The sequence below is a fragment of the Camarhynchus parvulus genome, chromosome 1, assembly GCF_901933205.1.
Source record: "Camarhynchus parvulus chromosome 1, STF_HiC, whole genome shotgun sequence".
NCBI lineage: Eukaryota > Metazoa > Chordata > Aves > Passeriformes > Thraupidae > Camarhynchus > Camarhynchus parvulus.
The window spans coordinates 67,182,010-67,196,360 of NC_044571.1; the positions used below are offsets into that span (position 1 = coordinate 67,182,010).

The 14,351-nt window shown below is 41.6% G+C and overlaps 1 protein-coding gene across 1 annotated transcript in view; it reads left to right on the plus strand.

Moving 5' to 3' along the window:
* The first annotated feature begins 234 nt into the window (after positions 1–234).
* The window catches only part of STARD13 (StAR related lipid transfer domain containing 13), a 286,631-nt gene continuing 272,514 nt past the window's right edge, over positions 235–14,351 (plus strand). Inside the window, exon 1 of the mRNA XM_030964151.1 lies at positions 235–330. The gene's annotated coding sequence lies outside the window, so the exon portion shown is untranslated. The remainder of the gene's footprint in view (positions 331–14,351) is intronic.

Here is a 14,351-nt window from a genome sequence, read left to right on the forward strand (position 1 = left end):
GCCGGGGACCGTGGCACCTCCAGCGCGGTGTTCCCGTGACACCCGAGCTCGTCTGGCAGCTCTCCGTGTCCCGCAGAGCAGATGCTGCCCGTGGCCGTGAGCGGCGTGCAGGCAAGCAGCATTCCACATATTCCACATGTGCTCCCGGGCCTCCCGATTGGTGTGCTCCGCTGAAGGGGCTGGTCCTTGAAGTCAGCTCCTGTGCCTGTCACAAATGATATTTTTATGCAAGGAAACAAAACCAGGATATCTGATGGACTGTGTTATCTTTACAGACAGCTTGGAGCTACAGATGCAAGGCAAGAAGTTTTACGCTTGAACTTTGAAACTGTGAGTGGAATTTAAAAGCAGTTTTAAATGCCTACTTTTTAAAATTTTTTAAATTTTATTTTGCGGGTGCATGTATGTGTGTGTGTGTGTGCAACTTTGCATGAAATATATATATCTGCATAACTTCATTATCAAGCAAGCTGTTGTGAATTCTCCTAAGATGAAATAATTATTGCTTTGGAAAACTTTGCAAAGTGTTAGCTGCACTTACAGCTGGACTAATATATGTGCACACTGAGGAAGAGAAGGATGTCCTTTTCAAGTGAGTGCAATTAGTCTAGTTTGAAACTATTTCAAATCATCTTTTCCACTGGAAAATCTGTTTGAGCAGGACTAGTTGTACTGAGGGGAAATCTCCTGGGAGTTATCAGCAAATGTCACACTGGTCTGTCTGTCTTTGTTACAGGCACATTTGATGTTTGCTTGTGTATGGAGAGGGATTAGGTGAAAACCTGCTGTTACCATTGTGTGGCACTCCACTTGCTGGAGGAAAATCTGTTGGTACCAGGTGTTAGAAAGCTGGCCAATTAATGATGATTGCAGGAAATTAGTTTAAGAGAATATTGTCCATTATGATGCAGATTTACAGAACTAATTCTAACAGATACATTGCACTAGCACTGGAGGATCATTTCTGTAGCTGAAATATTAATAACCTGCTCTTTCTTGCATAGGAATAATGAAATGAATTTCTGTGGGAGAGCTCTAGGGGTTGACACCCAGACCAGGAGTCCAAACCTGAGCAGGCAGTTTGCCACTCCAGGCTTGTGATATTTTCACTTCCTTATGGGAACTGTCCAGGATGGTCTAACAGGACCCCTGTCATCCTAGGGCATTATTTTATATACAATCTTGTGTGAAAAGAGCTATATGCTACAACTTTTCTTGATTCACTTCGATGTTAGTGCAAGCTGAGATACGCCAAAAAAAAAAAAAAAAAAAAAAGTGGTCTTAAATCCTGTCTGGATTGGTCCTCCTGTCTGGATTGGTCCGCAGTTCTTTCTAGCTACCCAAAACAATCCAACAACACCTTTCTCAATTTAACATACATTTTACCTAGTAAGTAGGCATGTTTCTCTTCTCTTCTTCATGTCTCTCTATCTTGGCCAGGGTGTTGCATCAGTTTATAAATTTATATTCTGGTGAGTCCAGATGAAATCCAAAGGTTAAGTGAAAATTGTGGGTAAGTGGCATGTTACTGCTCAGTAGGTATAGCAGAAACCCCATCCCTGGTGGATCCATCACCACTCATTCTCCTTCTGGGTGCCTCCAGATCATGCAGCAACACAAACAGCATCCAGATGAGGTGTGGGCATACAAGTGCATTTCTGCTGCATTAGTCAGAGCACATAACATGGGATGATACCAACTTAGTACAACAGGCAGTGAGGTAATTCTGTCCATTGCCTGCTAAAAAGTAAATGTCAGTATTTCTTTAACAAATGAACTGCTGGAGCAAACCTATAACTTTTTGCTACTCTTATATAATTTGTTGCAGTTTTTTGTTACACCACTGGCTTCTCTAAAGTCAGATATACTGTATCATCAAGGCCTGCCACGAATTAATCAGAACTTATTGGAAATAATACAGTGATGATAAATTTCCCTTACCTTGATTCCTTTTCTCTATCTTTTGTTGGTCACTACAGCAGGAACAACCTGGGTTTACCCAGCAAACCAAAACACAGCGTTTTTCCCAAAACTGAATTTGGCATGAACAGAAAAGTGGTCCCACAGAGAAAATAATGAAACTCAACATACTTTGGTCAGAAAGGCCTTCTTAATTGATGTGAAGGAAATCCTGAATGGAAGAGTCCTGCTCATAGATGTATAATGAATTAGTGTTCTGTGTTGAACAAACTGCAGCATTTTTATTTCAATAATGTTAAAATCAATACATTTTCTTTTCACTTTCTAAGCAGTAAATGAGGCTGAAAAGAAAATCTAGGCATATATAGAAATGCATTTCTATATATAGAACTGTCCTTAAAATGCTGATAAAGTCCTTAAACTAAAGAGCCTCAATAATCCTCATAATATAAAATGTTTCCTCTTCATGTCACATAGTTTAGTTCTTCTTGTTCCCTTAATTTGGCAGTATTTTCTCTATTAGATATTGCTGCCTAGATAGAATGGGCCAGATTCTCAGCGAGCAAGCATGAATAGAGAATAACTTCATTGAAGTCAATGACGTGACCCTGGATTCATTCCAGTGTGACCAGAGTTGGAATGTGGCTCAATACAGGCAGCTGCCACCCCTGCCAGGCTGGCCGAGGAGATGAACGAAGAGTTACTGCAGTTGTGCATGAAGGATGGTCCTGCCAGCTCTCAGTTTTGCTTTCACCTCCAGCTTCTTCCAAAAGCAAAGATTAAACAGAGCAATCTCACTTTTATTCCACGAACTTCAGCTTTGTGTCTCCAGTCTATGCAAGGTTGCAGCTAAACTCAGCTATGTCCCTCCATACCTTGTCTAACCTTTGACATCTATCTCAAGAAAACAAATGTATGTGTTACTCTTTATTTTCTTTCCTGCTCAGAAGGATTTTAGCTTTTCCTTGATAATTTTTATGTTTGTGGTGTTCTGTAGTGGTGATGTTGTTTTAGGAAGATTGGCTTCTTGCTGTGAAAGTGCTGCTCCCTGTGATACCCCTGGAGGCTGCTTCCCCATTCCTGGAGAAAGTTCTGGTTTCCGTCTCTGTTGTGTGATGATAACCACACTGTTCCCATGGCCACCTACCCAGCAAAATAACTCCCAAGTCTTTGTCGTGGAGAGACTAATGGGTTATTTTGTATTGTAGGTGGGGCTTCCTTGCAAGAGCTTTGATTTCCCTGTTCTGCACGCTAGGACAGTCCAGAGCTCCTGCACTACCAAGAGGGGAGGTTTTGTGTGGCTCTCTGCAGGCTCTGTCCTATCTCCTGAGATTCATCCCAGAGGCATTAGCTGGCTTTATTTCAGATAGGAGCACCAGCTCTGACTGATATTGCTGGTCAGAAATATCCAGTTTATACCTTTCTTGCTGCAGCTAAAGAACTGAACTCTGTGATACTTTTACCAATAGCAATTCATCTCAGCTAGCTGGAAATGCCAAAGCTACAAAAAGGTCTGAAGGGGAGAGACACCTCTGGGGTGAGGCTGGTTTCCTAGTTACTTGTAAGGGCAAACAAGAACATGGTATGTTCAGATTTTAAGGAGCTCATTACAAATGCTACCTGCTGTGAGAACTTCCAGGAACACACACATCTCTAAACATTCAGTATCACCAAGAAATAAACACACCAGTGAAGCCAACAGGCCTCTTCTTCTCTGGCATTTCCCAAGTTCCTAGAATGAAGTGTGTTCATATCTACCACAGAAGTGGGGATTAGATGAAGCTAAAACTCAGCTGAACTGTAGCTAAAATAGTTACTTTTGAAGTACTTTCTATCATTACTTATCAGATATTTTTGTGCTATGTGGGCACATTCTCAACAACAACACTCTATTAATGAAAAAATCTTACTAAATTCTGTCTGTATGGGCACAAGGTTTACCTTACAAAATACTCATATGATGTATGCAGCCTAATTACAAAATTTTTATTAATTTTTTTTGGTAAATTATGAAAACTTTAAAGTTTTATAAAACCTTACTTTTTATAACTATTTAGTATTCTGTAGCATTTTTTTGCTGATAATAGGTATGTATCACAGACTGTTATTTTGGAACAAGTAGTTCCACTAGGAAACTAGAAAAATCTGCCTGATTTATTTAAAAAAAACAACTAATATTCTGCTTCCACATGTGCATTTGTGAGATGAGGATATTTGTTGTGCAGTTAGTCAACAGGGGTTATGAAAATGATCAAGCAGGTGAAGAGAAGCTGACCAGATGCAAAAGAGTCCACAAAGTCAAGCAGATCTGTGGACCTAAAAGATAACACCTTGGTCACAACACTGCTAATATCTCTGTTTTTTCAGGACTGAGAAGTATCACACTATACTCTTACAAAAGCCTTGCAAAACTGGGACTTTTGAGTCACCTGAGAGAAGCTGTCCAGAAGTAATGTGTGAAAGGAAGGGAGTTAAGGGCAAAGGAAAGCGCTGTAAAAACAAACTGGTGCTAATACAACACAAATGCTCCTTGAAGCGCAAAATGAGAAAGCACAAAAGCTGTCAAGGGGAAAGATGAGGGTATGAGTAAGAATCATGTACCTCTGATGTTTTTTGCCCTTTGTGCTATGTGTTTCATGCCTTAGGGTGAATGAATAATACTCTGTTTTGAAGACAAATTAAGTTACTTTAATGAATGCATTATGCATTGTTTTGAAGACAAATTAAATTACCTTAATTAAATTGCTGGTTTTATGTTCTCAGAAAAAAAAAAACCCAAACAACTGTATTCATATGTCAAAGGGGCAGCTTTTGGGATCGCACATGTAAAAGGAATGTGCAGGGCTGTAGGGAGGTACACCACTGAGCAACGCAGACCACAAGCTCTCTGGATCTATCCAGAAAAATTAGAGGCATCCCAAACACTGTTGATCCCGAAACCTTTACAGCCACAACTGACTTTTTCAACATTCAAACCCCAGATGCTTTAGTGCCACTGCATTATGTCCTGAAATTACAGGAGTCTGAGTGGCATATCTACACATCACAAAAAAAACCTACCTTTTACAACAGTTTCCGTATCATATAAAACCAGAAATTGATGTGGTTTCTCTCTGTCCCTCTGTGAATAAAGAGCTAAGAGCTCTTTCCCTGGCACATTATTGTAGTGACACAAATAAGTAAACTAAGTATATTTTAAAGAGGGAGCATTTAAAGACTGATTGTGAAAAAACAAGTGGGACTGACTCTAATATTTTGGAGTTTAGCCAAAGAAAAAAAAGGAAAGTAATTTTGGATATTCTCTGTCATTGTCTCAAGCTGAAAGTTTGAAAATTGCAGTCTGTATCTTTATACCCTGGTACATATCTTTACACTCTTCTATCCTTATACTTGTGCTCATGTCTTCATGCCTAGCCTTATTAACCTGCAGAATTTAGCCCCACCTAATTCTAATTCTTGGAAACAAATGTGGATTTATCTTTTGTGCAAGGTGGCATCATAGCTTTGATGCAAACCAAGAAAATTTGTCTCAAAAAATAATCCAGGCAACTGAAATGAAAAATAATGAAAGGCACCATAAACAGTCATGATTTTTAAACACTTTCTAAAGTTTATATGGATGACTGGAGCAGAGTCTAGTTTTGGGCTGAGCAGTGCTGCAAATTCATTAACCTAATGGGAACAGAAATAACATATGATTAAGGTGCCCTGAAACATTCTGTAAACTCTGCCGAGAACTCCCTCCTGTGTAATTTCTGCCTTTGAAATGTTCTGAGCCAAAGCACAGCAACAGCACCTGCAGGCAGCTCGGGCTGGGGAGGAAAGATAAGGATGCTCTGCCCCTTGTATCAAGAGAGCAGTATCAGGAAGGAGGACTGTGACTGTATTTGTTGGAATTTGGTAGGGGTTAGGATTGAAAACATTGCAAAACTCTGTGAGAGCTGTGATGCCAATATAGGATCGGGACATCAGTATCAGCATAGTCTGACATGCCTAAACACAAACATCATTGTTGAGGATGCCTGTGCTGTTGCTATTTCATCATTTTAATTGCAATAATACCTAGAGGTGAAGCTGTGCTGTGCCAGCTGCACGCAGTGCATGACAATACAGCTACACAGTATGTCTGCACTCCACTTATTCTGCTCCACTTAGAAAAAAAATTCCTGTGACCTCAGTTTTGAGGTGATTTTAGCAACCCTGCCTGGCTGCAGGGAAGAGGCAGGGTATAAAACCCCACCCACTCTTCATGCTAAATCTGAGGCCTCTCTTGAATGCCCCATTTTCCAAAGGCCTTTTCACTATTTTCATGGAGGGAAGAGAAGATTTGCTGCCTCTGTTGGGTCCTGTTTGCTCTCTCTGTGTGGATGTTAATCCCTGCAGGCTGGGGAGCGACAGTACCATGTCGTGCCAGGCCCACAGCCAGCACCCTCACCCTGAGAGCATCTCACAGGCTGTGGAAGGCACAGCCACACCTCCTGCCCACAATAACCCTGATCTGAGCAAGAAGGGTCTCAGGTGATGCCCCAGAACTCATTAATAGAATCATAGAATTAGTGGGAAGGTTTGGAAAAGGTCTCTAAGGTCATTGAGTCCAGCCTTAACCTAGCAATGTCGAACCCTAAACACAAACCCACATCCCTGAGTGCCACACCTACGTGAGGAGACACATGAAGGAAAAAGAAGGGGGAGCCTTCCTGAAGCAGTTTTTCAAGAGTGGTGGAAGAGCACTGTGTTGTCTCTCAGGCAATGTTGCACACAGTTCCTCCATCACCCCTACAAGGAATTCAGGCATTAAAACTTCAACACCTTAAATTATGCTGCCAGGGTCAGGAGCTGCGATGCCTTAGGTGGGTATCCAAGCCAGACATGCTAAAGCTCACACAGAATTTCCAAACAAATAAGTAAAAATAACATTCCTCCTCATGTTTTTGGCTCTTGCTATCTCCATTCTGACATGGATTAAGCAAACACACAGATAGCAGCAGAAGGAGATGCCAAAGAGAAGGATGTTTTATAGAGATAAATGCATGCACAGCTCACGTGTGGTCAGGGCTGCCAGAGATTTCAGTGGCTGTTCAGTACTGAAACAGAGAGGAGCATTCCTCTTGCAGGTCCTCAGTACAGGTTTCTGCAGCACTGAGGCTGGCAGTCTGTCAGTGATAGATCTGTTCTTCATTGCTGCTCTTCACTGGCATATGCCACCTTGGGATCCATGCACTGTCCCTTTTCTTTACATTTTGAAGGAGACTTCCATTTCCCCAAACTTTAATTGCCAAATGCTTTTGAGAAACACCTCCATGGAACTAAGATGCTGCTCCAAACCCTTTGCAAGTGCAAATTAACTAATCTTGCAGAAGTAATTGACAGAAAAGTAATTTCCCTTTGTTATGACAAAGAGTGTTGTAGTATGAGAGTAATGACTACAATTTAAGCAGCTATGAATTGTACATCAGAGAGCTCTAGAACTGAATATTGCTCACAATGAAATTTAAATTGCATTTCTTCTGCATCTAGCTGTTTATAAATAACACTGCAGTTACAGCCACAATAATCATTTTTGTCGCCAATTTCTTATTGCCACTGACAATAGAAATAAAAGATCTAGCTAGCTGATGGCCACTGCAATAAATGGAGGTTAGAATACTTTTTATTAGACTCAAATTTTGCTAGAAATGGGAACAAAACTCTAGATACAAGCACAGCATGAAGGGAAAGTGCCTTGAAAATTTAAGAAAACATTTAGCAGCTAGCATCTCTTTCCACAGCTAGTAACTAAAAAAAAAAAAACCAAACCAAAAAAAACCGAAAAAATCCCAAACTCAAATGTGTCTCCTCGAACTTTGTCATATAAATTGGAATTTTGATACAAATTTCTGGCTTGGACCTAATTCTCAGTTTACCTGGAAACCACATTTAGATGCAGAAGAATATGTTGTTTAATATGCACTGTAGTAGCCTCCAAACCCTGTTGGATCTTGCACACACCAGTACTTGCACTGGTCTGCAGCAAACTCTACATCTTTCAGCGACTTGTAACACACCCTGTGCCTGCATCCTTGGTGCAACAACTCCCTGTGACCATGAGGGCTGCTGGCATCCTTTATTTACAGTTAGCTTGTGAGACTGATCTTTCTGTGCATAAGGGAAAGGTAAAGACAGTCCTGCTTATGGTTTTGATATTTTTGTACCTCATCAGCACAATAGAGCCCACCAGCAATCCTCTTTGATCCTAGCAGATCTTCCTAGAGGGTTAGAGCTCAGATCCATCATCTCCATGTGTGTTTTACTATGTGTGGACATGAAATCTGTGTGGGCATTGCTCAGCAATATCTGGACAGGTTAAGCTGCCCACGCTGCTGTAGTCACTGTCACATCCTTGCTGCATTTTGTAGGTGAGCAGGGGCTGTCCTATTCCCCAGGGATGGTGATGCTGGAGCCACAGGTGGGAGAGGCAGCCACATTCACAGTGGGAGCTGACTGGTCTCCAGTGCTCTTCCTCCAGCCCATGTGCCACACACGTGCCCAGAAACTCTCTGCTTCTCAGAAATGCTTTCTCTAAGAAATGCAGCACTACCCAAATGGTAGGAGAAGAATGAAACAACATCTTTTCTTTGTATATATTTGAAATATTTTCTATTGTTTTACACTCGAGCCAACGCCATTTCATTTCTCACAGTTTTTACAACAGCAATGAGTCCTCAAGACGGGGTTTCAAAGAGGAAAATGGAGTGTTGTTGCGGCAGGGCATGGGGTTAATAAAGCCTGCAAAGGAGGTGACACTAGGAAATGCAAAGCAAAGCAGACATGGGCAGTGCTGTATGATGTGGGTTGGCTCAACTAAATGGAAATTAGTACCCATTACGTTTTTATAAACCAGGCAAAAATAATCAGAGTTAGAGATAAACTAGCTTGAGTGTGAGTACAAGCTCTGCCGCATGCTCCTCCATGATAATGGGATAAGTTACAGACATAAACTTTTTATTCTGCAGCCTGTGAATTAGCTGGCATAGCTGAGTATGCAAGATTTTAAAACATACCCTGGTTTTCTAGTGGCCCTCACAGAGAATGAGTAAAGGATCTGAAAGATCAATTGGAAAAAAAGGCAGGCTGAAATAGCATCAAAGAAGCAAATGAATAATTTTATGCATGGGTTTTTTTGCAAGCATCCCTAACACTGTTTTTTACTCCTCTGATCCTTTCTTACCACTCTGTAACTTTATAGAGGTACAGATATCCCAATTGCCTGATGCCTGAGAAGGAGCAAAGGAAATAAGCATCCCTGTGCTGCCAAAAAGCATAAGAACGTGATTAATGGGAAAACTAGTTTTATGTGACAACTGGTGAGGATTTACCTTGAAAAAAGGAATACTCAATCTGAAAACTTACACCTTGAAATTGGTTGTAATTGGAAGCCACTACAGTAGAGCAAATTGGAAACCTTTTAAATAGCGGCTAAAATATTTTTTCTGTAACTGAGATCTGCGTATTAGTTTCAGTCTGAGAATAAATATTTTGAGTCGAGAATTTTTTGATAGAAATCTATAATTACCTTTGCAATATTGCCGGTATCCATCTATTAGCAAAGACTCTGACTTTATTAGCTATTCAATCATCTGAAATACTCTATTACCAAATGCTTAGGGAGAACAATGTCTCTGTCAGATTCTGCAGCTGTTGGGTTGTGTGTTTAATAACCTGTTATATTTCAGACCCTGTAGAAATTAGTCACTGAAGCTTCTCTTCTTTTAATCGACCCCCAGGTTAAAGATATGGTCAAAATAAATCCTTTTTGAAGCTAGTTTCACAGAATTTTTGTCCTCGCCTAAGATTTAGATTGCCTCAAATTCTCTGTCAGCAATCTGTTTTCCTCCAAAATGTTGAAAAATTATTATTTTAAGGTCATGTCCTTGTGTGTGTGACAGTTTAGGGAGACTCTGCCCCAACCTCAGCAGGAGCAGGGATGAGGAACTCCTTGTGCTGTGCTTCCTGAGCTGTAGCACCCACCCATGATCTGGCCAGCAATCTGACCTGATGATAAACCTCCAAACTGCCAAGAAAATGATGGAAATAAGGCCACACCTGCTAGTGAGAATGCAGCCCTGGTGTAAGTGGGAGTGATTAATTCCCAGTCCCTCTCCTCTTTTTTCCATGAGGTTGTCTGCTGGAGGCAGCCTCAAGAAATCTTTCTGTGACCTGGGGGAATATTATTCTCTATGCTCTGGCCAGCTCCATGTCTTTTCTCCAAGAGACACTATGGGAGCTGAACGACTATGGGAAAGTCTCTAGAAATTTGTCAGGGCTTAGAAAGCACGCAAAAATGTTAGTGACCATGTACCTGGTTCTCCTGGTAGAGCTGCACCCATTTGTAAATCCCACATCTTTTCTGCATGTGAGGTGTCTGTGGCTGAGTTAGTTAAGGAGGCCAGCCTTTGCCAAATACATCATCCAACAGCTCCAGGGCTGTCACTGTCTACAACTTGAAAGCCAAGATAGCCAAGAAAAGACTTCTTTTCTTGGAGGTTTTGAGGAGCCCAAGCTTTGTAGACCATTGCAATAAAGAAAGAGAAACACTGGGACCCACAAACGGGAGGGCAACTCATGGTAGTCATCATTTAAAATATCAATTTGTACAGCTGAGAAATGAAATTACCTAGAAACTAGTATCTAGTTTGTTCCTCTGACATTCTCTCCTTTGCATTCCTTTGCCGTGAGTTCAGTCTGCATCGCCTCTCTCCATTGCTGATCCCAGATGAAGCCAGCTGAAAGGCACAGAGCACAGGGGAAACAAACTGCAAACTAAAACTGCTTAGTGGGTTTCTCAAGCATTAGGACTCCAGGGACAAGAGACTTGGCTTACAGTTGGTTAGGGAAGGTTCTGCAGCTGCCTGGAGGTGGGAAAACAAAACAATGTCATTATTCTTACTTTGTTAATGAGACATCAGGGTGGGTCTCTACAGCTGGAAAGACAAAGGGTAAGTGGAAGTCAGGCCTATTACACAGATTCAACAGATGTCTCCTAGCCTTCCTGGACATGATGGTAATGAGAGAAAATAGTTCCTAGCCCAGCCCATAGTGAAGGCTTTCTATGGTAGGAGGACTTTGCGGCACAGTGACTGGACAGACAGATGGCTTCACGGCCCCACTTTGCTCCAAACTCACTTGAGGCCTGGGGAGATAAGACAACAACAACAACAACAAAAACAAAACCAAAAAACCCAAACCAACAGGTAGAAGTAGAAATAAAAAGTAGAAAGAAGAAAGATGAAAGAAAGTACACATTCACTTAACCACAGTCAGATGAGCATGAGTTGCAGGGTACTAAAGAAGTAGGTTTGAAGATGTTGTTTTGAAGATTGTTACTATGTTAGCTATGTTAAAATTTAAAATTTTAACTATATAAATAATCTAAATATATAAAAGGTTTGTTTAAAGTTTGCTATGTTATCTTTAAATATGAGGAAAAGGAAACCAGAGAGACAGGTGTTAGTCTGGAAGTTGAATCTGCTGCTGTTAAATGGGAAAAGTAAGGAATAGTCAGTCTCATAGTTGTAAGTTTTGATAGAAAATATGAGCTCAGGGCAGGCAGGACCACACGTTTGTGTCCATGAGGAGGATAAGAGAGGATGGCAATTTGATCTCCTGAAACCAGGATGCAAAGTGTTTTGTATGGATTTAAACGAGGTGGTTCAGAGGATGCCTGAATATTACAATGAGGATGGAGGGCTGGCCTAACATTACCAGGACCTGACCTTCACAGAGCAAGATAAAAGCATTGGCAGCCTAGAGAGAGCATCCTTGTGGGGGTTCTTCATGGGCTGCTGCATTGTCACAGCAGAAAAATGAAGGACAAGAATGTCCAAGCAATGTTTTAGTGGCAGTACCTCAAATGCTAAGCGAGTCAGTAGCCCATTTACATCATCCTGAAGTCCAGTCCAAATTATTGTAATTACTTTTTTTTATGAAGACTAATGTGCTTTTTGCCTTCAGGTAGCATCCAACTTTCCCAAGTCTAGTTCCTGTACATTCTCAAAGCTTCTGCTTTCTGTCTGGACTTCCAATTTCTTGAACACTTTTTCTCCTTTTCTTGCTCTGGATCAGTTTTTGTGTTGGTGTCTCTCAGTGCCTAATGCATGTGTTATCATATTGACTATGACATATTCTCTGATTTCAAGCTCTTCTTTAAAGCACTTTACTTCTGGGTGGCTCTCCAGGGAAAACTGTCTCATGTGGTGCTCCTGTTTAATTTATCCCAAAGCATATCCTTGCTCAGATTCAAGCACATCTGTTTCACATCTCTTCATTTGATGTCATTTCTCAGCTCTTCCGGCTTTTCTCCTTCCTGCTTCATTGTTTTAATTCTCTGTGTTCATCTGATTTACTGTGTCATCTGTGCCAAAGCTATTTGGCCCAATTCTCATCCTAATTATGGAAGTTTACTCCACCAAGATGGAGGGAGAGCAGTTGTTCTGGTGTTGCTGATACACCAGGACCTGAATCTGGGAGTGATTTCTTTCTTGCAATGGCCTGCATGATTTTGGCAGTATTGAACAATAAACCTGCTTTCATTTAGAGTATTCAATACCAGATGTAAAATTTAACAATGATAAATTCTGATAAAAAAAACTCCATTGTATTGCAATTGTCTGTCTACAAACGATGTCATCTGGCAAACAGGAGTCACTAGAGAAGTTCCTTACAATGCAGTCATAACTGGGAACAAGATGGATTTTTCCTGGTTGTGTAAGCCATTAAGCCAATGTGACAGACAGCGTAGCCTTCAGCAGCCTACAGCAGGGAAGGCTTTAAAGACTACATTTATTTTGAAACACTTAAAAATTTTTTGAAAGTTCTAATCTCAGGAATAAGGAAGAAGACTGGCAATTGTTGCTTGGAAGTTGTGAAGCTATGGGAAGGAATAGTATAAATCCTTCACTTCATCAAGGACAAAATATTTTTCCATAAATACAACTTGACTCTCCCCTCATGCTTCTTTTTCACCTGTTATTCAGCTTACTGAAGCTACATTTTCTCCAAGCATCAGACTTTGTCTGAAAAGACAGCATGGCTTCTTGCCAGATAAAATGGCTTAAAGATATTTCTATGCTTATTTGATTTGCTATGAATGGACAGAACTGCTGGGTTTTTCACCATCATCTCCTCACATTCCTGCAGCAAATCTTTCCTGTTATGCTCTGGGTCTCCCAGACTCCTTGCCTCTACAGGTTAGGGGACACTGAAAAAATGTGTAACCCTAGAGAGTGATGACAGCTTTTGCAAAGCATGTTCTTGACTTGTACAGATTCAAGCATGGGACGGGGTCTGTCAGGGAATTTAGCCATGGGCCCAGAGGCTGCCTGGGAAAGCAGTTCCCTGGCCAATGATCCTTGTGTATGTCTGAGCTGACTCACAGGCAAAAGGGAGAGTCTCCAGAATTATCAAAATTCCCTGCATGACATACCCACATAGCTTTCCTTTATGGGACAGAACGAAAAAAAGAGAGGAGACACAAGTGTCTCTAGGCATGACTAAAAGGACAAAGAAATGTTTTTGCTGAAGCCTGGTTGCCAGCTGGGTGCCCTCAGAGCAGCCTGAGGATGGGAAGCACCCTCTGACTGTGTGTATTGCACGTTTTCACGCAGCTGCCCCTTGGTGAGTGCCTGTGATGTGTGGCTCAGTCCTTTTCCCAGCCACATCACTGTCAAGAGGCGACATCGATAAAGGAAATCAGCTCTGAACTGACACGGATAGAAAACTGACACATACTAGAAATATTTCAAAGCCATTCAACACCTCCTCTTTCCTGTGAGCATTCACGTCTTCTGGCCTTTCCTGGTCTCCCTGACCTTGTCACATGTCTGTGAGCTGCTGACACTTAATCCCTGAGTTATGACAGGAGTTATGGATTCGTGCAGTCCTGTTTTATGGTGATGATTCATCATTTGTATTAAAGTCATGACTAGAGGGCTCAAGCAAGATCAGGGCTTCACAGTGCAAGTCACTGAAAAACATGTATTAGGAGATGGTCCTGCTTTGAAAAGATCACAAACAAAAGGTGAGCAGATGAACAGAAGCATGGAGATGTGAATGCAATACCCGCTGTAACCTAAGGAAAAGCACCAGGGCAGGGAGCAGCAATGTTCCTGTTCCCTGGCTCCTGCCTGCCCACATTCACATGCTGCTGTCTGCTACTCCTCCCCACGTCCCCCTCTCCAGGGGCTGTGAAGGGGCTGTGAAGGAGCTGCTACCTTCCTACCTCGCCACAGCTCTGCCCAGGACACACATCTCTGCCTCCCCCACTGGGTGCTGCGGATGCATTGCTCCCATGTTAGTCCAGCTCCCATGTTAATCCAGCATCCAGCTGTTAATCCACTGTGTTTAATCCACTAAATGGCATCCCCAAGTGCCACATCTACATTTTTTTGGAGCCT